Source organism: Neovison vison, chromosome 8 (assembly GCF_020171115.1).
Source record: "Neovison vison isolate M4711 chromosome 8, ASM_NN_V1, whole genome shotgun sequence".
Taxonomy (NCBI): Eukaryota; Metazoa; Chordata; class Mammalia; order Carnivora; family Mustelidae; genus Neogale; species Neogale vison.
Genome location: NC_058098.1, coordinates 82,836,466 through 82,862,588, shown reverse-complemented (window position 1 = coordinate 82,862,588; position 26,123 = coordinate 82,836,466). Strand labels below are relative to the sequence as shown.

At 41.1% G+C, this 26,123-nt stretch overlaps 1 long non-coding RNA gene across 1 annotated transcript; it reads right to left on the bottom strand.

Moving 5' to 3' along the window:
* Positions 1 to 503: 503 nt before the first annotated feature.
* LOC122915707 lies at positions 504 to 17,010 on the bottom strand. Its single transcript, XR_006386080.1, has 3 exons — positions 16,970 to 17,010; positions 14,017 to 14,067; positions 504 to 700 (listed from the first exon to the last, which is right to left on the bottom strand). It is a non-coding gene; the product is annotated as an uncharacterized LOC122915707 (long non-coding RNA).
* Positions 17,011 to 26,123: the final 9,113 nt, after the last annotated feature.

Here is a 26,123-nt window from a genome sequence, read left to right as displayed (position 1 = left end):
TCTGTCTTATTTACATACTGCTCAACAGGTCACAGATACACAAAAATATTCATCAAATATCCCAGTTGAGGAATAAATGTATACAAACATACATGAAAGTTTTGAGATCTAAATTGCATTTTTGCATCTAAAATAGCCATTGTATAAGTCCTGTCTCCTCCCTGGACTACAGCTTCCTTAACAAGTGAGTTGAAGTGATGATTCTAGCTGATATGTAAGATTCCTTCCAATACTTCTAGAACGCAACTTTCATCCTCTCATTGGATAGACAATATGAGGAGGGGCTCTGGACTTCAGCTCTGGTGTCAGAGATCTCCAGGCAGGGAAATGGTAGGAAAGACCCTCATAAGGTGATGTGGAGAAACCCCACCCTACTTGCTGATGGTTAAGAGGCCTGAACGTGGAAACGGGAAGTGACAAGAGAAAAACTGGGAAAGTATAGTCATAACTTTAAATGAATCTTTGTCGTTTTATCTTTTAAAGTCAAAAGGAGATGGTGGGGCTCTAGAGGTTGAATTCTTTATATAAATTAAGTTTAATTACCAAATTTCACCATGATCTGAAGGAGAGTGGATTGGTTTCATTCTTTGCTTTACATATTAAGTCATGGTAAGGGTGGCTCAATTTCTCCTATCCTTGGCTTCCTTGACTGCCATCTAGGGCTGCGCCATCCATGTGGGACTGTCAGTGACAGTAGAGCCTGGAAAGAGGGACAGGGAGGGCATTGCTTATTAAGCTGGCTTTAAAGAGCTATTTCAACAAGTTCTCTAAACATTTCTCAGCCTCCAGAAAGCTGGTTTCAGCAGAGCATTCAGCACATACGATGCCTTCATCATGTTCAAAGAGTCTGTGTAAACACACACTGATCACCAATAGATACTTTTGAAAGATTAATTTAGTTCTTATGGACTTTCTGATTTGTTTCCAGACACACCAAAAATAACTCACTTCTCATCCTGTTAATGAACATAATCACAAAAGCACAAAATGCATGGCTTTACATCATCAAGGAAGGAACCTTCCAGGGAGATACCCCCAAACCCAAGTAGAATATAATTGAGAATATATATTGGCCATTTTTCCCACCCATAGAGAAGGAGTTTAATAATTCAAGACCAGCTTTCTGAATTCAGCCCTTGTTTCTGCCACAACCAGCTCAACTTTCATTCATTCAAAATGTAGTAATACTAGGTAAAAGTCATTAGTTTCGGACTATGTGTCAGACACGTTCTAAGCACTTTAGAGCTATTAATTAGTTAATTATCACAACTACTTTATGAAGTGGGTACTATTATTGTCCCTATTTTATGGAAAAGGAAACAGGGAAAAGAGATGTCAAGTAACTTACACAAAGGCACACAGTAAGTGGTGAAGCCACTGGCTTCAGGGTTTGTACTCTGAACCACTATAGACCTTCTCGAAAAACATTTAGTAAGCACCATTGAATAATGGACCAGGCCCATGCTGGGTAAATAGGCTTCAGAGTGTCAGGCCAAACTGGCTAGAGTTTAGGTTGTGTCCCAAGTATGCCAGGAGCTAGGAGACACACGGAGAGTGGAAGGGAAGCCCAGTTGTGCATACTAGGCATAGGAAATTGGAGATAGTTATGAGAGATCATGGCTCCATGGGTGTGCAGGTCTTTAGAGGCTCTTTCCAGGAATAAGGCATAAACTAGCCCAGCTCCCTGCAGATCGAGGCTGCCCCCAACTTTGATGCCAATCACCATCTCATTGGCTCAAACCTTGGGGAAGGGCCTATGAGCTAAATGTCTTGGTAAGGCTGGGATGAGGGGACGGTTTTCTGCCCATGAGAAATTGGGTTGCCCAGAGTCCCTGGGACTCCAGGCCTTTTTGACCTTCTGGAGTTCATGATATTCTTTCAGTGCTGGGATATCATGAGTAGGAGGAAAAGTCAACATCACCTTTTTCCCTGTAGCTTTGGGTCAGGGGCAGCAGAGTTCATGGATTAGGGTCCTTTCTAGAAGCCATTGATGTGGCTGGACTAGATAGTCTTTCTTTTTTTTTTTCTTTAAAGATTCTTTATTTTTATTTATTTGATACAGAGAGAAAGAGTGAGAGAGAAAGAACAAGTAGGTAGAGTGGCAGGCAGAGGGAGAGGGAGAAGTGGTCTCCCCACTGAGCAGAAAACCCAATGTGGGACTTGATTCCAGGACCTTGGGATCATGACCTGAGCTGAAAGAAGGTGCATAACTGATTGAGCCACTCAAGTGTCCTCTTTTTCTTTTTTTTAAACCAAATTAGCATTAGTTTTATTTAAGTTGATAAGTGAAAGAAACATACTTTATACACAAATATATTAAATATTATATACTAGATACTGTCTTCTTTGGTGACAAAATATGTTTTAGTGTAGGTTGAAATATATTTATCCATTATGACTTATAAGTGCACACACATTTTCTGATCTGATATTAGAAATTCTATATATTACATATGAAAATAAACTTTTTGAAAAAATTTCAGTGTAGTTAACATATAGTGTTACATTCATTTCAGGTATATAATATAGTGTTTCAGCAGTTCCATGTATTACTCAGTGCTCATCAAAATAAGTTTACTCTTAACTCCCTTCATCTATTTCACCGCCCCCACCCCTACCCTGTACTAGATATTTAATTCTTTCCTCCAGATCTCCGCCTTTATCTATGTCCTTGGAAGGCAACCTTGGCAGGTTGATCACCCTAGTTTCATTGTGCTCTGGGTTGGCCAAGAGGAGTCATGGGCAGGCAGACAGAAAGCTGGAGGAGAGCGCTCTGGTTCGAGTAGGGGTTGTATCACTCTGTGAAGTTAGCTCCATCCAGGGGGCCCCCTCCTCCAGTTCTCATTGGCATTTAGCAATTCCTCCCCTGGCCCCTTGAGGGGGGATGGAAAATGCCACCCTCTTGGCTGCAATCTGGGGCCTTCACACTCATTAGGGTTCACTTAACTCTGACTACGCCTCCTAAATTCATTCAATGCTTCAGTCAAAGCTTTCTAAGTGGCTTCTGATTCCTTCCAGGGCCCTGCCTGATATCTGGTCCTTGCCCCTTCTACCACAGCTGTCTCAGCTCCAGGTCTGATCCCTGATCTGCTGAAGCTGCTTGGCCTGCTTCTGGTTGCTGGTGCACTCCTGGGAGCACCCATACTCTTATCATGGTACTTCTCTCCTCTGGCCTTCCACACAATTCTGTCTGTCCCCAGCCAACACCCCTTTGCTGGCTTTCTGCTCTGAAGTTTCTGTCCTGGCTCTTGACCCTATTTCTTTATGATAGATCAGATATATCTATGAGGCTCCTGCTATGCCTGGCATTATACTAAATTCATTTATACATGTTATCTCATTTAATTCTTATAATTATCATATCTGGTTAGTGTTATGCTAAGAGATGAAAAACACCCCGAGCTTCTGTTGCCTCTGCCTGACCAGCATAATTTCTCCCTTTTCTGCTAATAGCACTCCCAGTTTCCTCTAGGAAACCATTCCTCCCTCACTCTCAGCCCTTGTGATTCAGGTGATACCAGAACTACCCAGCTCCCTGGCCAGTTAGAGACACTGTGATGGGCTTGGACAAGTGTAGATCTCCTATGTTGGACCAATCAGAGCTAACTCTGGATCTCTGATTAAGAGAATCAGAAAAATGACTCTCCTTCAATGGGGGAGACTATAAGCCCTGCTGGTGAACTTGCTGCTCCTGATGATACAATCCACCTGGGACAGATGCCAGCTCTGGAGGGAAGCAGAGTCAAAGACTGAAACGTAGTTACGTGATTGTATGCAGTCATTCTTGAAGCTAGTCGGCATCTTAAACTTCTGGGTTGGGGCAAAGCAGTAAATTCCATATGTAATTTAAGCTAATTTGAGTTGAATTTCCATCATCTGCAACCATAAGTAACCTTAACATCACACATCTGGTAACTGATGGAGCTAGGCATTGAACCCAGGTTTGCTGGAGAGACTTGAGTTAGCTCCTTCAAGGGCTTAAGGTTACTAATGGTCGTGAAAGCTGCACATGTTTAGCTTTCCTCTCCAGTGATTTTCATTAGGGCCTGAAGCAGGTTGCATGAAATGGACCATTTCTTGCCTGGGTGTGATCTTGCTTCCAAGTGGTAGAGTAATGACTATCATGTTCATTTTTAGTGACCTCACTGGGAGTTCTACAGTCTTCCTTAAAGGAACTTGAGTTCTGTGGCTAATTGATTCTTACTATACACTTCCTCTCTTTCTAGTGATAGAACCCTTCACATTTAGTTGTTTGCATGGTCATCCAGAATAGAGACCATGGTTCTTGGTATGGCCATGTGACTAAATTCTAACCAATGGGATGCAAGCATAAGAGAAATGTGCAACTCCTAGGCACTATCCTTTTTTTTTTTTAAGGATTTTATTTATTTATCTGAGAGAGATCACAAGTAGGCAGAGAGGCAGGCAGAGAGAGAGGAGGAAGCAGGCTCCCCGCTGAGCAGAGAGCCCAATGCGGGGCTCGATCCCAGGACCCTGGGATCATGACCTGAGCCGAAAGCAGAGGCTTTAACCCACTGAGCCACCCAGGCACCCTAGGCACTATCCTTAAAGAGAAAAATATGCATGTCCTCCAGAAATTGATCCTTTATGTTGGCTATAGGTGATTATTGGACTCAGGCAGCCATCTTGGGCTGTAAGGTACAAACCATACATTAAGTATGCAACAAGATAGAAGGAGCTTGTGTCCTGGATGACCATTAAGTTGCCATGTAAACCAAACTGTCCACATTTATATGGGGAGAAGTCACCTTTTCTTTCATTTATGCCACTGGTTTGGTGGTGGTGGTTGTCACTACTTGCAACTGAACCAAATCCTAAATAATACAGGTCTTTTCTGTAAGTTGGATTCTGGAGAGGACAGGAGACTTTCACAGCTTTGTAGACAGATCTGCAGATGGTTCCTGAAAAGAGTCTGGGCCTTATGAATATCAGTGACTGACCAGAGGTGGGTTTATGTGATGCTAAAGATTTTTAGGGGCCTGTCCCAGAGGGCCCGGGGCATTTTTATATTTGTAATTTGTATTGTTTTTTTTTTCAATATTACAAATTTCAGACTCCACAAAACCTGGATCTATTGATGGCACAGACTGTTGTTTTTGTCTTGAATTGTAAAGGCAGGAGTTGAGGGCACTTCAGGTCATTTTAGGGAGGAAGGCCTGACCTTGTGCCCAAGACCTCTTCTTCCCTTTCTCTAACGCCCATCCATCCTATAGGTTCTTCCCCAAACAAATCTTGTCTCCTTCAGAAAGCCTTCCCTGCATAACAGAACCAGCTTGTGTCTTTTTCTCCTCCTGCTAAAGGTCCTCAGGATTCACCTCACTTCCTTTTCTGTTTTCAGCTGGCTATTGCAGAAGGAGAACTGACCAGGACACCCGGGCAACTCAGTTGTTAAGTGTCTGTCTGCCTTTGGCTCAGGTCATGATCCTAGGGTCCTGGGATCGAGTCCTGCATCAGGCTCCTTGCTCAGCGGGGAGACTTCTTCTCCCTCTCCCACTCCCTCTGCTTGTGTTCCCTCTCCCACTGTGTCTCTCTGTATCAAATAAATAATAAAAATCTGAAGAAAAAAAAAAAAAAAAGAAGGACACTGACCTCAGAATCAGAAGACCTGGACTTGAGACTGGGCTCAGCTTCTGCCTAGACCTAAGAATTTAACCAACTAATGGGCTCTCTGGGCTTCAGGTTTTTCATCTTTACTGAGAGGTGAGAGCACTTGCTTCCACTAGTCAGCCAGAGGGTTAAATTAGATAAAAATAGGTGTAATTGCTTGATTGATGATGAAGTGTGATAAAATCAAACATATTATGATTACTAGTGTCATAATACTAATCCCCAAGGGTTGTGCTCTTCTTTTAGCTTTAATGGTATCTGATGAGCCATACAGACACTTGATCACCTGCTATTGTATATTGTTCTCTCATTGTTTTGTGGGTCCAATTTAATTTTCCCAAGTAGATTGGCAGGTACAAGATACCAAGGACAATACTTTATAACCTCTGGGCACCTAGAGTGGGGCTGGGCATGTGGAAAACAATTTAGGTACAAAAGGGGGTAAGGGAGAGTCAGAGTTGCTATTCAACCAAAAGATAATTTGTTGTTAAATGTACTGTTGTCTTGGGTCTGGCTCTTCGCTGTATTATTATCAGAAGCTAATCGGACTTGGGGAGGCAGACTCACATAAAGAAAGCTCACAGGAGACTGATGTATAGCAGTCAGACATCTTCTCAATAGTTAAAGAACTGCTTTTTAATGACTGAAATGCTAGAGCTTCCTGCCTAGCTCCTTCCTGGCATCTGTGCTTGGGAGGCCTGAATTGTCTTGAAAGGGTTGTTTGGTGAGTTTGGAATGATGGTGTAGAAAAGTGGACTGCTTTGGGGGAATATTCAGTCTTGCCCACTGTGTGGCTTCATGAGTCACCTCTGCCCCAGAGTCCACTTCTCCAGGGAACAGGAAGTTCACATTCCCTGGTCTTAGTGACTCTCCCTCCTGAACACCAATGAATAAACAGGGTTAATTTCCCCCTCCAAAGACTTCTCTTTCTACGTTCCAGGCTTTATCCTAACTATGTATAATACCATTGATTTTTGTGTCTCCTTATTAAATCACAATTGTATTAAATTCTGCTTCCCCAAGTGTCTTAGTCAACTCAGGCTGCTACAACAAAGTATCCTAGACTGGGTAGCTTAACAGAAATTTATTTCTCATAGCTTGTGAGCCTGGGACTTCAAAATCAAGGTGCCAATTTGATTCCCAGTGAGAGCCCCTCCCAGGGTGCTGAGAGTCTCCCTGCTGTATCCTCAACATAGTAGAGAGGGAGAGAACCCTGGGGTTTCTTTCTCTTCTTCTAAGGACACTAATCCCTCCAGGAAGGCTCCCCTCTCAGGACCTCATCTAAACCTATTTACCTTCCAAAGACCCCACCTCCTAATACCATCACATTGGGGAGTTAAGGCTTCAATATATGAAATCTGGCAGGGAGTAGGGGTGGCACAAATGTTCAGTCCATATCAATTATCAGTTGCGGTTTGAGAGTCCCAAACTTCTCAACCTCTTGGCTTTCTCCCAAAAATGGATAATCATACCAATAAGTGCAACTTAAAAAAATTATTTTAACTCTTGCAGAGAAACCTGATTTTAAGTTTTTGCGGATACCGCATTGCCATCCCTTCTGGAATCAGGGAATCTGGGACTACTTGTACATGGGATAACTGAATAACGTTCGTGGTGTTGATCTCTGGACTCCGTCCTGTCTTCCAGACTTATTGGCAGGGACTGACTTGCTGATTTTTTATTGCCACCTGTTTTCAGTCCACCTGAAATGGATCATCTGAAAATTTACCCAGTCCTGAGCCATAATCCAATGCAGTTAAAAGGCACTTTTTCTCCTGCTGAGAAATTAACACCTTCTCTTTTGTCCCAACTTTCTGGGATCATTTCCAATATGTCCTGGCTGGGAGTTAATTAAATCTGTGTTGACACATACTCAATTTCAAGTGGCTTTGCACATACAGGAAACCTGTTGAGATTTTCCCTTTCGAGTCCAAACCCACTGATCTATCTCTTTATCCCAGTTTTCAGGGTAAGTATTCCACTTGCCAGAAAAGGATGGAATTTCAAGTGGGAAATTAATGGGATTCCCCACTTTAAGAAAATCATGGTTTCCTATTTTCCTACAATGTTTCCCAAATTTCAAGACATGTCTTGTGTGAAAATTGCTATTTTCTATTAAAACAACTGGATTTATGATTACAGGAAGCCCTCAGAGGCAGGGCAGAGGCAAGTAACAAGCAAGGTTAGAATCCTCAACTCCACAGCAGCTGTTTCAAGAACACAGTACTCAGAACCAGAGTCAGAAGATCTAAATGTAGGTCAAGTAATTTTAAATTCCGATTGGATATTGCAAATGCACAGCCGGGAGCTTTTTTTTTTTCCATCTAGAGTTAGAGATTTGGGTGGCTTACAGGAAAAGTTATTAGCAGCAACATCTAGAGTCTTTGGTTCACCCCAAGAGGCACGTGTTAGTCTCATCTGATGCTATATGCTTATTTTAGTGTCCGGAGCATGGTTGGTGAACATCCAGGGAGAGCATCTTTCCACGCTGAGCTGCGGCCACCGTGCTAAAATTCCTACATATGCTGGTCCTCACATAGCTAGTCTGTCAATGCTGCTGTGTTACTTTGGGGCCGAGGTAGCAAACTAGCAGGTGTGGGCTGTATTTAGACTGCAGGTATGTCTTGTTTGGCCTGTAAGGTATTCATTCGTTTTAGAAAATGAGCTAACTTAAAAAAATTAGAACACTTCCTACAAAATCTTTATTTGTGGGGTTGTTTTTTGTTTTTTGTTTTTAAATTTGGGTGTTCTGGTCACCCTGGCATCACTGCTTGGTAACAAAGGGCTGTTGCTGAGTGGGGCTGCCCACTTTGGATGGAATGTGAATCTCTGGTTTGCCAATTCCCATATGGCTTACTTCATTCATATACATTTTCTGCTATATATAAGAATTCACCACTCTGCCATCAAGCAGTGTCCTACACAAATGGCCTGATACTCTTCAGCAGCACAGGATAGATGCTCATGGCCCCTGTTGGATCAGAAGACGCATGTTATTCTCAGTTATTTACATGCAAGTCCAGAAGGAGCATGTCAGAACTGTTGGCCTTGAGAAAATGAGTCAAGAATTAAAGGCTAGGGGTTTTGGTGAAGAGATAGAGAAGGAAGATTGAAGATTGGAGTAGGGGTGGGAAAGAAAAGGGGTGCCTCTGAGACCTGGGGTGGGGGGGGTAATACCAGACGGGAGAAAGGAAACTGAAACTTTTGCCAGAGGACTCTGAAAAAGCTTCCGGTTGTCTGGGATTATGCCAAGGAAGAGGTTATGATCATGAGATATTGTGCACCATTATTTGAAACAGTCTCTTCTCCTCAGGAGACTGTGTATTCCCTCAAGTCCAGAGCCCTAGGCAAAGGCCCTGTTCCATTTATTTTTGAGTATGGTATCCACACTAGGGGCTCAGTAACAGCCTTCCAATGGGACTGAAACGTATGCCTGTTCATGTGTGCACATATCTGAATGTGGGAAGGGACAGGCTGGAGGTGTGGATGAAGGGAGGACATTAACAGAGACAGAGAGGAAAAGTGTCTTGGGAATACCTAATACGTGCCAAGAAATACAGGGCTTTGTCATCAAGATGACAATGGTTCATTGAGAAATATTTCTCCTCCTTTCCTAAGGACAAGGAGTGGTGACGGTTAGTGGATTATATTCTTGCCCCTAAGGCCCAGGAACGCACAGCGACAGCTCTGAGTAATGGAGACTGGGGTGAGCGGCCTCATTTGGTGAATCACTGGATATTCACCAATCCTCTTTTCACATTCATTTTGTTTAAATCTGTCCCTGTTTCTAACTCCGAATACGCACTCTCAGCATATCATATGAAACAGAGTGGGCCTGAAAGGCAATGCGGCAAAGTGGGTAAGAGCAATGGACCTGAATTCAAACAGACCTGGGTTCAAGTCTGTCCCACACCACCATGTCCCTGCTTCCCCTTAGCTGCGTGGCCATGCCATGGGCAAGATGCTTGCTAGCTCTGCTTTGGCTTCTTTGCTGCAAGTGGGGAGAATCACACTTTTTACTCTTGGAGAGGATGTGGAGAGGAAAGAGAGCCTGGGATTTAGTGAGTGCTCAATAAATATTCCCTATGATTATTCTCAAATCGTGGACTTTCCAATCTCTGACTTTTCTCTGAGATCATTTCACACTGTTCTACACCATCAGAAGACAATTGGCCTGGATGTTTCAGATGAAGTGCAGTAGTTGGTTCCCCAATACTTCAATTACTTTCCATGTTTTGGGGTGTGGATGTGCTGTGGTGGCCCATGGGGATAAGACAGAACAGACTTCTATTTGTGTGCCATGACCCTTTTCACCTCGGAATAAGGAGTTGGCTCTGGTCCCTATTGTGTCACACCAACTCTCAGATCACTTACCCTTGTTAAAAAGTGCCATCTGCCTCAGTCCTCTTTGCAGAAAGCTTCCCTGACTCCCATCAGGGTGTCCCAGGGAGCATCCTGACCACACTGCTCAGGCCTAACCATGCTGGCTGCCCACATCACAGCGGGAGGGGTTGGCTCAAAACCTCACACCAATTTTCCCCTCCTCCTCCTTTAGAAACCTGGGACGTCTCCCAAGTGTTGACAGATACCCACTTTGGATCTGAACTAGAGAAAATTCCTTATAGCCCAACATATGAAATTGAAGACTCTTTCATGCTTTGCCCATCTCCACCCCTCCCCCGCCCCTTCCCCCTGATAGAAAGGGAAGATGAAATGCAGCATTAGCCCGGTTCCTACAGCCCAGCTCCTCGGATGAGCATGTCAGGCTGGATACTGTAGCTAAACATAAATGAACGGTTATTAATGATGGGCATAATGTTTTCTAGCAGTTAGCTGGCTGTGATTCTAGGATTTTTTTTCCACTGTGTTTTGAAGGGTTAGGTTATTTAAACTTACCATCAAATAGAATCAAATCAAAGTGAGCTAATTTTTCTTAAACACTAATCATTTTAAGGCTATTGAACTAAATATAGAGGCAGTTCATTAAATCATTAAAACAGCCTGCAATAATGCTCACAAAGTCATTATGGAGCTATTCCCTAGCCAGAGAGGTAGTGTTGCCTTAAGCACAGTTTAATCAAATTAGATGGTGGGCTATGTCATGGGGTTTCTCCTATTGATATTCATTAAAAATACATGATTTATCACTAATCTCTGTGAGGTAGATCCCACTCTTCCAAATGAATTTTGTAAATGTCAAGGGGAAGAAAACAGAATGGCGTATTGTTATAATAATTTAAGAGTGGTGTGATCACATTTACATTTTATATACTATGCAGTTTAGGAACAGATAATAGCTTTAACAAGGCTAAACTTCTCCTTTTAGTTAAAGTTAGAACAGAAAGCCTGAACCCTGAGGATTAGCCATTACATTAACATAGAACGAGCCCCAACAGTTGAATGATCTCTTAGTATAATGGTAGCTTGTCCCATTGTTCACCAAATGCTTTTCTCGCATTCTTGGGTGGAGGGATTTCTACATAGATGTATGCTGTCCTGTTTTCAGATCCTGTCCTGATTCGGCAGCTGGGAGAGGCTGGTTGGCTTTTGCCCCTGAGAGCTCTCCTGCTGTGTTCACACTTCATTTCCTCCAGAGTTCTCTGGCCTCCAGACCTCTCCTCACAACCCTAGTGAAATTTGCCCTGCTCCTTCCTCCTCAGTGGACTGGAAAGGGCTGATAACAGTTTAAAAATGTTACCCCACCCAGAGGTATTTGGATTTTAACTGGGATCAAAGCTGAAACTAAAGGGATTAAGTCCTAATAGTAGAATTGTAAGCATCAACCAGTGGGTGGAAGAGGGATTTTCTGCTGCTGAAGGACCCCTCCTTCTGGCCTCCATCAGAGAGGAGAGTGGTCCTTGGTGGGCAAGGTCAGACCAGAGATGGGGGAGGGAAGTTTGGTGATACTACTGCTTTATCCTTTTCTAAGTTGTATCTTTTTTTTTAAACTGGGAAATGAGCTTTCTCTGTTTCAAGAACTTTCTTCCGAAACAGATATCTTTCTAGAGGGTACACTTTGAAATATTGATATTCTGACTTGTCCTCTAAACATTTTTCCTCCCCAAACTGAGGACTAACATTTGAAACTCAAAATCACAGTTTGGTTTAAAACTCTCAGTCTTGCCTTGAAAATACCCCGGAAGGAAGGAAGACACTTATAGAAGGAGCAGCAGTACCTTTTCGATATGAAAATGTGCCAGTTCTTAGCAAGACACATGAGATGTCTCCCTACATTAAGACAATTATCAAAAGATTTTCAGAATATGACTAACAACCAGAATAGTCAGAATCAGCAGACAGAGGCACTCGACTCCTGGACGATAGGAAGCTTTTAGCATCTTGGCCATTTAACCTAATCTAAAAGAGAAACCCAGCTTAAATGAAATCCTACTTATTTTACTCTGCTCTATTGCAGAATAATGGAATGCCCACCCCTTTTCTACACAGGAGATCTCTAACTTGACTCTTGGCTCAGTGGGATGCTCTCAGAACCATTTCCAATGCCAAACTCAAGATACAAAAGGGTCTGGCCATTAGCCCTGGAATCTCCCGCCCGTGGAGTAATGGAGATGTGAACAGGACAGTACTGAATTATCGGCAGGAACTAGGACTTAACGTCTCAAAATAATAAACGAGGGTCCTAGCAAAGCGTCTTGTTAAGTAGCTAAATGTCTAATTCACCTGGGATATTGTTTCAAAATTCATTTCATCTTCAGTAATTTGATGAAATGAAGCTCTGTACTTGCTTTCTCTCATGCAAGGCTGCACGCACCTAAGGGCAGGGCCCATTTATTTTGATGATTAATACCAGCAGGTTTCGTGGTTTAATGGGAAAATGCTAGATATATTTGAAATGATACTGCCTTCTCCCCCCTCTTCATTCATCAGGTAAACACCTTGATTACTTGCCTTCCAACTTTGAGCTCAGTAGAACTTATGTTCTCCACTGACACTCTGGAAACATTATTCTTGCATATTTGTGGTTGGAGAAGCCTGGGAGTCACACGGTGACGGATTTCAGGTGGGCAGTGTTGGGTGTGCATTGTTTAACTCACAGCTCTTTGCAAAGATGGATAACAGGAGGCTGGGAGAATAAATGGAATGTGATAGAGTATTTTTCCTTCTGCTCTCACCCCTGAAATCTCACCCAGAACCACAGGGGTAGCTTCTTTGCCAGTCCCTTAAAGGCTTTTGCCCTGATTTTCATAGGTTTATTTGAACTCTGTTAGAAGTGAGAGGACTCAAATTAGAGGTCATGGAATGGAGGAGGATGAACAAGAGAGAGTGAGCAACTTATCCAGGGTTTAGCCCAGGTAGTCCTGCATCTGGAGACTGCCCTCAGGCCTAGGTAAACCACCATGAAGGGCGACCCTTGAAACTCTTCTGCTTCTGTCCTCCTTAAACTCCATTTTAAACAACCTGCAGGAGGGAACTGAGTCACATGCATTTTAAATATTATGTATCCAGACAAAGAACATCTCCTTTTAAAGCCTTCTTCCACTCTTACCCTTAGTAAATGGAAACATTTAAACAGAAAGCTAACCTATTAATAAAAATTGTTGTTTACATCCATGCTCATGTTCATAATTGAAAAATATTTTCATGTTATTGTCCCATGTAATCCTCAAAATTAAGGCAACAGCCCCATTTTAGAAAAGAAAGCTGAGACTAAGACTGTTCCTGTGTCCACTCTTCTCCTGCCCTTTGGTGATGGAAGGCAGCCTTGCCCATTTTTCTTACATTTGAAGAGCTTCATTTGGCAAGTATTCACAGAGCACGCATTCCACTCCTGGGACATACCAAGGCGGACACCGTTTTTAAACCTGCCCTGTTGACTCCTTGTCAAGCCCTTCCTAGTTGTGATGTGGAAATTATGACCTTGCTTTAAAATCTCCCTGTAAGAAATCCTAAACCCTCTCCAGGCTAGGCTGCTGCATTTTGGTATCTTCAAATGGGTTTCACGCAATATTCAAAAGTTAAGTTCTCCCAATTTTAGCTGATGCCACAGTCATTTGAAAATCCAAAGACAGTAGAATGAGTCTCCTTGGCAAAGTGGTTGGGGTGTACACAGATGTAAGGGTGTTTGTCTGTATATGGCTTCTAATACTTACCCCTTTCCACGGTTGTATTCGGTGCACCCAAGGAGCAGTTATGGTCAATTATGTCATTGTTTTTTAAAAAAAAAAAATAAAAAGGTCTATCTCTTTGTTGATACAACATAGACTTTTCAGTATGTAATAGTGTCATTAACCTTCACCTTATCACCTGGAAGCCCCTCCCCACAATGTCCCTGAGTGCAAGCTCGTTGGGATGTAATTAACCTCAGACCCATATCTACCTCTTTTTCACACATTGAAGCTTTGTCCAAGACCCGGACCCCACACTCACCATGGGCCTTCGAGCTGCAGTTTCCTGTAGAGTTTGGTGTGTGCCAAAGTCCTGCAGGGAGAAGAGACACACACGTGCTATTAGCAAGAGCATCTAGCACAGGGCTATGTACAGGTGGCAGCTTAATGCGTACTCTTGGGTGACAGAATTGAGTTGTCAGGCCCTCTGTTCTCCTGGCTATTAATCCTTTTCTGTCATGGTTTAAAAGACAGGATGAGACAGCCAGAAAAATAAGAAACCAAAAGCTCTTAAATCCTAGCCTTCAAATGACTGGAATAGAATAAGCGTATTTCAAAAAGATGAGTGAGGTTTGAGTCATTTGCATAGAATGAATGACCACTGGACTCCCAAAGCCTGGGTATGGTCTCAGAAGGCAAGTTTTTAAACTGAAAGACAGGGATTTCCTTTCTAAAATTTACCTCTTCCCCTTTTTTCTTACATATAATAACTAGCTTTCATGGTCAAACACATATACCCCCCCTCCAGGATAGCAGGGATTTGTCTGTCTTTTCAGTGCTAATTCTTAGTGCTAACCAGTGCCTAGCACATAGCAGGTGCTCAATACATGTTTTGTTGAATGAATGAATGAATACCATAAGCCCTGGCCAAAAAAAAAAAAAAAGGGGGTGGGGGAGTAAAGATAGTATTTGTCACTTACCTATTTCTGCAACCCTACACTCACTAATGCTAGGCAGTAGTCCTAATTATAGACTACTCTATGCAATAGCAGGCAACAAAGCTGGATTTGTATGAAGCATGTTTGATGAAATCTTGACTGTTGGGTGGTCATATTAACCACCATTCACACTTCTTCATCTACTTTAATTAAGCCTTGAAATTTCTTCTGAGCAAATACTACAACTACTAAACAAATACACTCTGGGGAGTAGGACATGGATTCTGTTTAGCATTTGACCTATAATACAAAGAGTTACCAATGGACACAACATGGTATATGTTCCTAGAATGTTGAGTGATAGAGAAAGATAGGTTGGTGTGTAGCCTTAGAGCCAGACTTGATTAGGCAGGCAAGAAATACTTAGCCAGGTGAGTGACAGCTTCCTGGAATAGGGCATAAATCCAAGCTTTCTACATATGTCTACCAAAAATAAGAGCTCTTCTTGCTCAAGGTGAGCTCTCTTTATAACCTCCTGAGCTATTTTGACTCCCAGATCAGAATCAGTGTATCACAGATGGAACGCTGGCCAAACACATCCACATTTGTTCTATGGGGAGGGGCACGGGAGTGTCCCCAGGGACAATGGCTTTTCAACATCCAGTCTAAGAGATATTTTGTGTTCCTCTTGAGTCCTTCCAGAACACAGCCTCTGATGTTCCTGTTTTCCTTTAGATGACGGCAAAAGATGCAGTGAAGAGGAGTATAATGCTGAATACTCAAGGGAAAGGGCAGTTGTTTAAGGAAGATGGAAGCAGGAACTGAATTTAGGTTAAAGACCAGAGGGAGGAGAACCCAACCCAGAGGGTTCCACTTCTGTGAAATCAAATGCAGAGAAAATACAGTCGACCCAAAATGGACAAGGCCAACTTGGAACTGTCTTCAACCACAATGTGTATGAATGGCATTCTGAACTGCATCTTCTCCCTTAATTTTTTGAATTGCATCCTTTCTTATCACCAACATCCCCCTGTAGATTAGAGTCTACCACTGGGTTTGAGGCTGGGTGAGATCTACTACAAAGACAGCGTCACTTACGTCTTCCACCTAATGAGACAGCAATGTCAGGGGAGGTGAAGGTGAATTCCTTTACCTAAAGGCACATAAGCAAAAGACAATCACGGCACCCCTAAGAGGGCATCAAATTGTGGCTGCTTTAAGTCTCCCTTCTCGAAAGGGAAGCCATGGTATAACGATGGAACTGAACTTGAACCTTTCTAGAAAGCCTCTAAGGTTTATCTCTTTTCCCCTCGAGTATGAATGCAAGAGAACAGAATGCTGCCATCCTCCGTGGTCAGATCTCTCTGAAAGATGGACAATTTCTTGATCATCACAAGTGATGAGCAGGTGAGTCTGTGAATTTATGTGTCAGTTTGGAGAGAAGTTTTATACTAGATGTGGTTCTTGCCATTCAGGGAATGATGATATTTACATTAATTGAAAATCTGAACTATGTATTTTTACTCAGTGAAAGCTCATGGCCTGATGAGAACAAATTTCTTTATATCCTTAATTCAAACGGTTGGGAACAATTTATCAATGTGATGGAATTCCTTTATGGCATGTGAAAAAGATCACTCTTAGCAACAAACAGATACAGTTTTTGTAATCATTAAACATCTTAGTTCGTAAATCTTTTTTCCTCCTGACCCTCAAAGCTGAATGAAAATAAATGCAGTAAGGTCCATGATTCTTGGAACTTCGACACAACTAAAAACAAACGCATACACTATAGCCTTTTCATGTTAAATATCCTCTTGGTTTTTAAATATGTTTCCTTGAAAATGGGAGCAAAATGTGTCATCCATCTACATAGACTCCTGTTTGCTTTACAAGATTTCTCATTGAGAGTAATTAAAATATACTAACTTAGGAAAGTCAGCACGTAAGAACTATTTTTATTAATGTGTCTAAAATACAGGTTTTTCCTTTCTATAGAGGAAGACATTAGAACAACAAGGATATTATAATCCCACTCTTGTAAAGTGAAATAATTACATGTGTGTTTAAAATAATTATGTGTGTGTTTAAATGATGTACACCAAAAAACGGTACTGCGAGTGGTTGCCTAGGTGCATGGGATCGTAAGCGTTTTCAGATTTCTTCTTCTTTTCTTGTTTTCTCTTTTATAATGAATGTGGATTGTTTGCAATAAAAATTAATCAGGATTTTTTAAAAAAATACTTAAAATAATACTCATGAACAATATTCATAATACACATAATAATTGAAAAACAATACATCTTGATTTGATATGTGTGACTTTTCTTCCCTTACCTCCTGAAGTTCTCTGAGTATAGCCAGCCTTTCCTTCTGCCTCCTTTTCCTGTGTCAGCAGACTCTGATGCTTAAATCTTTTCCAGTAGGTGAGGCAGTTCTCTAGAAATAGGAACCAGGAGCTGGCCTGGGACATGGGACAGCAGTTTACTTAGTGTCTTCCTTTCGGTGGTATTGGTACAAAAAGATAAGCTAAATCCAGTCTCTCTTTCAAAGCTTCACTTGACACCAGTTTTGTTTTGGCTTGGTTTGGTTTTTTTGGTCTTTCTTCTCTCTCTTCATTTCCCCCTCCCATTCTTTATTTTTCTCCTACTAAATTTGAAGCTTCTTTAGGGTAGGGGCCTCCTCTTAGCCGGCTGTCATGATGCTTCATACAAGGTAGCTACTCAATAAGTGTTTGTTGAATGAAGGCCCAGAGATATTAAGTGATTTGGCTAATGTCACACAGCTGCTTAGCAGCAAGGTCAGGACTAGAACTGAGGCAAAATGAGGAAGTCCACTGGCTACAGAAAGCACACTTTGCCAAAATAAAAAGAATGTTGGTGTCGTAGGCAGTACGTCTATGTTAGTAAACTGACAGGGACATGGGTGAGATGTAACATATGTCATCAGGCTAAAGACAGAGATAAAGGGAGTAAAGGCAGGAATCAAGTTGATATACTTTGGTGCATGTTTGCCAAAGCTCTGGTTATTATTACAATTGTGCCTTCATGGAATATCTATATTTAACTATTGCTTTCAAACTTCTCATAGACAAGAAGGTATGTAACTTTGTAAAAAGTGCAGGCAGAACCATCATTATATTTTTGCAGAGCCCATTCATGATAAATTTATTCAGCAAAGGGAAAAAATAAATCCATCTACATTGAAATCACAATGAACATGTCTCCATTAAAGGCCCCCAAGAGATAGAACACCAAGTGCAAAAGCAACAAGAGTGTAGATGAGAGATTTCTCCTCATTGAACTATCTACCCCAGGAGGCAGCCAGTGCAACCTTCAGACTCAGGAGGTGAGGAAAAAATCATTTTGTTGAGTAAAAGTATTCTGAGTAACTGCCTTCTTTGAAAATGGAAGGATTTCATTTTTCCATCTGACAAATGGAGAAGAACCTGTTTGCAGTGAAGACACTGGAGTTAATCGTCCCAGGATAATGGCTACCTTTGACCAAAGACACAGCCCCAGGAGTTGTGGCTTCATTCCCTTCAAGTGTTGATCAAGTCTCAATCTTCGGGATGGTTGTGACATATTCTATTTCTGAAACTCCCTTTGAGAAAAGCATCCTATAATTTTTCTCTACTTCTCATAGTTGCTGCTGATGGTGATTTGTATCTCCACTAGAACCATGCTGGGTGGAATTGACCCTTTGTAAGCATCCCTTCATGACACGATGAATAGGAAAATAGAGGGGTGGAAAGAGGAGAAAGCAAGCAAGCAAAAGGGGGAGGTGAGAGAGAGCCCTGGGATGACAGAGCCAAGAAGAATCAGGATCTCTCAACAATCTGACCCTCACATGCCTCTGCACCCACATTCAACTTGTTTTATTAAAGACATGTTGTTTTTAAAAGCCTCTAAGTATCTCAGAGCTGGGTTTAGGGTCATGAAATCACCCCAGGCATGCCAATAATTTGACTTCCCTTTAAAATAATATTTTTAAAAAATTGCTTACCTTGAATTTAATAGGATGTGGAAGACACTGATTTTCCAGAAATAAAAACTGTAGTCACAGGCCAATTTTCTTACTAATTCACTTCTACTGGCTGAAGCAGGAGCACTGCTCTGAAAGAAATCGAATATAATGTTTTTTAACCTTTCTGTTCTTGTCCTCTTTTCTGTTTTTGTTTTTAGTGATTTTCTGAACTTGACCACTCTCTGGAGAAGTCTTAACGTATTTAAATTTTAGATAAACTATATCGCTTGCACCTGATCATAGCACTGTGCTATTGTGTGCTATTATGTAATTTTAGAATTTCCCTGAATGTGACCATCAGCTGACTGACCTTGGGGGGTATCTCTGTCAGTGTGCAGCTTATATGGATGCGGCACAAAGATACTCAAGAGAACATTGGTGAGAAATGTCGTTCCAAATATTTCTGTTCAAAATCTTTTATCTTGAAATAATGACAGATGCACAAGAATTTGTAAAAACACGAAATGTCCTATGTATCCTTCCCCCACCTTCCCCCAAAGGGGATATCTTGTGCAGCTATGGTATAATATCAAAACCAGAAAATGAACATTGGTATATTTCTGTTAACTAGACTACAGACCTTATTCAATTTTCACCATTTAAAAAACCTACACTCATTTGATTGTGTGTGTGTGTGTGTAGTTCTATGTAATTTTCTTCCACTTGTAGATTTGTGTAACCACCTCTATAATCAAGATCTGGAACTTTCCAATTCATCCTTACCAGACAACTCCCACATGCTACCAGGGATTTCTTCTAAAATTTCCTTTCCAGACAATTGTCTATTGATGCAGGGATTGGTTTGCTAGGGTGGCCTTGACAAAGCGTTACACACTGGGCAGCTTAAACAACAGAAATGTATTGTCTCACGGTTGTGGAGAATGAAATAAAGGTCAAGGTGTCAGCAGTGTTGGTTCCTCTTGGGGCTTTAAGGGTAAATCTGTTCCATGTTTCTCTCCTGGCTTCCTAGCTACTGGTAGTTTGCCAGCAATCTTCAGCCTTCCTTGGCTTGTGGAAGCATTTTCTCAATCTCTGGTTTCACCTTCATGTGGTGTTCTTCCTTTGGGCATATCTGTATTCAGATTTCCCTTTTTTATGAGAACACCAGCCATAATGGATATTGCTCACCCTAGAGACTTTGTTTTAACCTGATCATTTCTTTAAAGATCCTATCTCCAAATAAATTAGGACTTCATATAAATTTTGGGGGGATATAATTTACCCTATAATAGGGACCAATTTATATTTCTGCAAGCTACATTGAGTCCTGGGTGAAATCTGAGTTAACCAACATCATATTTCCAGATTATTCTGTGATGTTGAAATGGCATACACAGATTGGTATTCTAGGCTGCTGCCTGGAAGGCCTGATCCAAGTATCCCAATGAAGAAATTCTCGGGATCTAAGAAAATTCCAACACTTGAATAAATAAAAACAATACAGAGAAAAATGATATGTTTATTTGGAAGCTCGATAGTAAATGGAAATTTTCCATACTAGATTGCTGGTTCTCACCAAGCATGAGGTAACTTGAATCATTTCTATGTTGTATGTTTCTGAGACACCTTTTTAAAAAAGAACGCACTTTTTTTTAAAGCTTACTTATTATTATTATTATTTTTTTTTAGTAATCTCTATACCTAACATGGGGCTCAAACTCATGACCCTGAAATCAAGAGTCACATCTTCTTCTGACTGAGTCAGCCAGGTGCCCCAAAAAGACACTTGCAACAACAACCAAACAACAACAAAAAGCAAATGACCTAATTCAAAAATAGAACTTAAGTAGACATTTCTCCAAAGAAGATTTACAAATGCCCAATAAGCACATGAAAAGATGTTCAACATCATTAGAGGAATGCAAATCAAAACCACAGAGAGATCTTATTTCACACCTTCTAGGGCAGCTATAATTTTTTTTAAAAAAACAACAAGTGTTGGTGAGGATGTAGAGAAATTGAAACCTTGTGCACTGCTGTTGAGAATGTAAAATGGTGCAGCCGCTATGGAAAGCAATTTGGCAGATCCTCAAAAAGTTAAACATAGAACTACATATAACCCAGAAATTCCACTCCTAGATATATATTCAAAAGGACTGAAAGCAGGGACTCAGAGAGAACTTGCACACCAGTGTTAATAGCAACATTATTCACAAGAGCCAGAAGATGGCGAATATTAACAGATAAACAGATATACAAAATGTGGTATATTACATGTGATGGAATACTCCTCAGTCAGATAAAGGAATGAAATTCTGACACATGCTACAGCATAGATGGACCTCGAAAACATTATGCTTAGTGAAAAAAGCCAGACACAGAAGAACAAATTGTGTATTTATATGAGGTAACGAGAACAAGCAAGTTCATAGAGACAGAAAGTACCATAAAAGTTACACAGGGTGGAGGTTGGGGGAAGGGGAATTATTGTTCAATGTATCTAGAGTTTATGCTGGGGATGATGAAAAAGGTTTGGGTGTAGATAGTGGTGATGGGTACATGGTATTTTGAATATATTTAATGGCACTGAATTGTACACTTGCAAATGGTTAAAATGATAAATTTTATATTATTATATTATATATATAAATTTTTTATATATATATTTTATATATTATATTATATATATAAAAAATGTAGCAAATGCATTAAAAAGATCTGTTTTGGGGAAAACAGAGCTCATAGGCTCATCTGTTTCTGCCAGATTGGTTAAAAGGACTCTTTGAAGTCCGATTCAGACATGGCTTCTCTTCACTTCATTAATTTCTTGTAACTCAATATACCGAATGCTTATTCAGCACTTACTCCATATAAGGCACCGTCTATGTTCCTAATTAGTTCACATAAAGGATGGGAATTGGTGGAATAAGAGAAATATTAGCAAAGAACCATGGAAAAGAAAAGCTAACTCCAGTCCTGGGATAGAACCAGTTCAGGGAATCATTCAAGTTTTGAAAAGAAATTGATCTTGAATGGTGGATAAGATTTTACCATGTAGAGGAGAGTGGAGAGAGCATTTGGTCTAGAGAGTGTGAATACCATGGGCAGAAACCTAGGAACAGCAAATAGTCAATGTGACTCTGAATTAGGGTGTGCTGAGGGAGAGTGAGGAGCCGAGCCTGTCAAGTATGGTTGGTGGCCTATCATAGAAAACCTGGTCACTGGGTTGAGGACATCATACAGCCTTTGGTAGCCAGTTGTGAAGAGATGTGGAATTGTGCTTCTGCGAGACTCTTAGTGGAGTTTGCTGGGTTTAATGTGGTAGTTCAGACAAGGGCCTCAAATAGGGTGATGGCAGCAAACATGGAACAGCCCGGAGCAAGATGATGGATGTTCCTCAGAGGAACATGTCTTTGTGTGGAGGGTGGAGAAAAAAAAGTAAGAAAGTCTCAGGAAGAAGGCATTTGAGGAGAGAAATCAGAGAGTCTGATTCCCCAGCAAATGGATTGTGAGGGCTTCCCATATTGGAAGCACTACAAATGCATACTTTTAACCTTAACAAGGCCTTTGCCCATCAGTTTTCTCTCTCATTCTCTGAGGAGCTATTTCAGGCCTTCTCCACCTTCCTCAGATTTCCTCCTGTTCCACCATTTTCCTCCTCATTCTCAGCCTCCAACTTTGCCAAGAATCCTTGAAATAATCAAATCAGCATTCCTTCAGCTTCTTGTCATCTTGGCCACAAACTGGCCTGCACCTGACCCTGCTCTTTCCCTTTCCCTTCTGCCCCATGCAACTGAACCCCCTTAGAACCTTAAATGATCAATTATTCCCACTGTCATATGAACATTGATCACTTCTCTTCTTACTTGACTACACTTGGGTTTTTCTTTCTAACAGATTGATTGAGATATTATTTATATACCATACAATATATTCATTTAAAATATCCAATTAGTATATTCACAGAATTGTGTAACTATCTCTACAATTCATTTTTTTTCAGTTATTGCTTATGTATCTTTTTTATTGTGAAATACACAAAACAAAGTTTACCATCTTAGTCATTTTAAAAAATATATTTATTATTATTATTATTATTATTTTAAAGCAATCTCTACACCCAATGTGGGGCTTGAACTCACAACCCCAAGATCAAGAGTCCGATGCTCCACCAACTGAACCATCCAGGATCCCCATCATTGTAGCCATTTTAAAATGTATGCTTCAGGGGTCGCCTGGGTGGCTCAGTGGGTTAAAGCCTCTGCCTTCGGGATCAAGCCCCACATCGGGCTCTCTGTTCTGTGGGGAGCCTGCTTCCTCCTCTCTCTCTCTGCTCTCTCATCTCTGTCAAATAAATAAATAAAATCTTTAATAAAAAAAAAAATGTATGCTTCAGCATTTCACATTGTTGTGCATCACCATCTTCTCCAGATCTCTTTTCATTATGTAAAACTGAAACTCTGTATCTACTCAACAATAACTCTCCCCTCCTTTTTCTCCCTAGCCCCTGGCAACTACAGTTCTATTTTCTGTCTTTATGAATTTGGCTACTCTAGCTATGTCATGTAAGTGGAATCATACAGTTTTTGTCCTTTTGGGATTAGCTTATTTTACTTAACATAATGTCCTTAAACATCCATGTTTAGCATGTGTCAGAGTTTCTCCTTCCTTTTAAAGGTTGAATAATATTCCATTGTATTTTGTTTTTCCATCTCTCCTTTGATGGGATCTTGGGTTATTTCTACCTTTTGGCTATTCTGACTAATGCTGCTTTGAAAATTGTGTGCAAGTAAATTCCCCATTGCCTATTCTTGGTTTTGTTTTTTTTAAGACTTTATTTATTTAGAGAGAATGAGTGGGGGGAAGGACAGAGGGAAATAGAGAATCTCGAGCAGTCTCTGCACTGAGCATGGAGCCTGGTGAGGGGCTTAATCTCATAACCCTGAGATCATGACTTGAACTGAAATCAAGAGTCAGATGCTTAACTGACTGAGCCACCCAGGCGCCCCTTTATTCTTGGGTTTTTGACACTAATGTTTTTCCTTTCTTGAAGAACTCTCTTGCATTGGCTTCTAGAAAATTACCCTTTTCTGGTTTCTCTCTACTTCTCTAGTTGCACCTTTGCTCCATTTCCTCTGTCATCAGTTAAACTTTGACATTTATCTGAATTCCATTCTTGACCCTTTATTCCTCTCATTCTATACTCTCTCTGGGTGGTCTTACTTATTTTCATGATTCCTATGGTGATTTTCAAATCTCTATTTCCAGTCCTAACTGCTTAAGGCCACATCTAATTTGTTTACACTTCCTTGTTGGCGCTCCCTTTTTTATTCTAAATCCACCGGCTTCTCTCCCTCTCCATTGCACTCTCTGGCTCTCAACAAGCACCATCCATCATCTCTTGCCTAGATTACCTCACTGCCTCCTACCTGGTCTGCTTACTTCCAGTCTTTGCCTTTTTCAAATATACATAGGTCCCAGAGAGATTTTCTACAGTGTGAAATCTGATCATCTTGTTCCACACTAAACAACTGCTTCTCCAGTCACTTCAGTAAGTTTTTTCTTGCCTTAAGGTCACTACACGAGCTGTTCCTTCTGTTTGAATGTTCTTCTAAACCACCCCTCCACACCTGATTATTGACTTCACCACCTATGCTGGCTTTTACCTCACTTTCTCTGTAAGGCTTTGTCCTACCCCCTACCAAGGCAGGGTGGCTCTGCTCACACCCTAGTCATCCACTTATTCTCCTGCATCTTCTACAGCAATGTAAGCTCCCTGTGTGCTTGAATGGCACACAGTAGGCCCTCAATATATATTTGCTGCATGAATTTTTGACAACTGTTTTCTAGCACAGAGTTGGAACTATTGTTCTGGAACTTGATGGAGAAGACTAGTTTGAGGATCTAAATGGGAACCTAGGAACTAAATGCATGCAGGAAACAGTAGAAGCACTGAATTACAGTCAATGTTTATTGAATATGAATATATATATCTTACTAAAAATAAGTATGTCAATATATTATTAGTATGTATTACTAGCATATGAAGTATATGCTACAAATAGGTATGTATATATAAAATAAGTATATATGTTGTTATTAAGAATCTGAATATATACTCTACTACATAAACTTTGCTGCAGTCAGATTTTTAAGGCAAGTGCCAAAATTTTCAAGACTTTCTGTTTTCAAAATTTCTATATTCGTGTTTTAAGCCCAGAGTCATTAATAACTATTTGGGCAGCTCCACATAGTCCACGTTCAGAATAGACTTGTTCAGTGCTAAGATTTAAGGCATCCATTCCAGTGAACTGCATGCTCACAAAATCACCTTTGCCTGTTGTCCTGGGGTGCCTGGTGGCTCAGTCAGTTAAATTTAAATGTCTGCTCTTGATCTCAGCTCGGGTCTTGATCTCAGGGTTGTGTGTTCAAGCCCTGCACTGGGCTCCACACTGGACATGGAGCCTACTTAAAAAAAAAAAATTTTTTTTTTAAATGCCTAGCCACCAAAAGTATGATGATGCTATTCCTAAGCCGTCACTGGGTGTACTTCGTTTCCATGACACATGTAGGCCTCCCAATAGCCCAAAGAGATAGAGATCGTTATGCCATTTCACAGATGCAGCTGCTGAGAGTTAGACAGGTTATGTTGTTTGCCCAAGGTCACTCAGCTTAGAAATAGGGAAGCCAGAATTCAAGCTTCAGGCTGGTCGGACTCAATGCCTAGGCTCACCAGCCCCGTACTGAGCAGCTTCCTTTGCCCTGAAGCAAAGCCAGGCTGCCTGGGGTCTGATGGCGGCATGGATAAAACAGTACGATGACAAGCACATGGCAAATGTACAGTGTTCCTCATTCATGAGGAGCTTCTAATTCCATCACCGCTTTTTGTCTTTACAAGAACCCCAGGAGTGCGAGGACAGGGCCACTATCCCCATTTTAGAGATGAAGGAACTGAGACACACAGGCAGGTTAAGCGACTTGTCCACTGTCTCACAGCGAGGCAGCATACAGCTGATATTAGAACCCAGGTCTCCTGGCTTTTAGTTAAAAAGCTTTTTTCCATTACAGCACAACCTTGTGGCCTTCAGCTTTCAGACTCCGATTGAACAGCAGCATATGAATTAACTGAGGTTACTGTATTATCCCCTAAAATGACGGCTTCCCATTAAAAAAAAAAAAAAAAAAAAGAACAGCAAAAATTCACCAGTGGAACATGTGCAAAATACATTTTCACAAGGTCATTCTTACCTAGAGCTGTTTTAAAAAAATATTATTTTCCATTTGGGCTTTTGGTCTATGATCCCATGGTATGTGCAGTTAAATAGTAAATTAAAATTTTAAACAAACAATGTTTCAGAATTGATTTCTGGTTAACAGGACTGGTTTGGAAAGATGGTGGGTTTGGAAGATGTACGCCAAAAGGTGTTGAGAAATCGGTTCACCTGCACAGTGAGGGAATTTAGAGATGTTGATTTGGAAAGAACCACCCGAGGAGTTCTGGCCGCAGGTGGGTTTGGTGATCCTG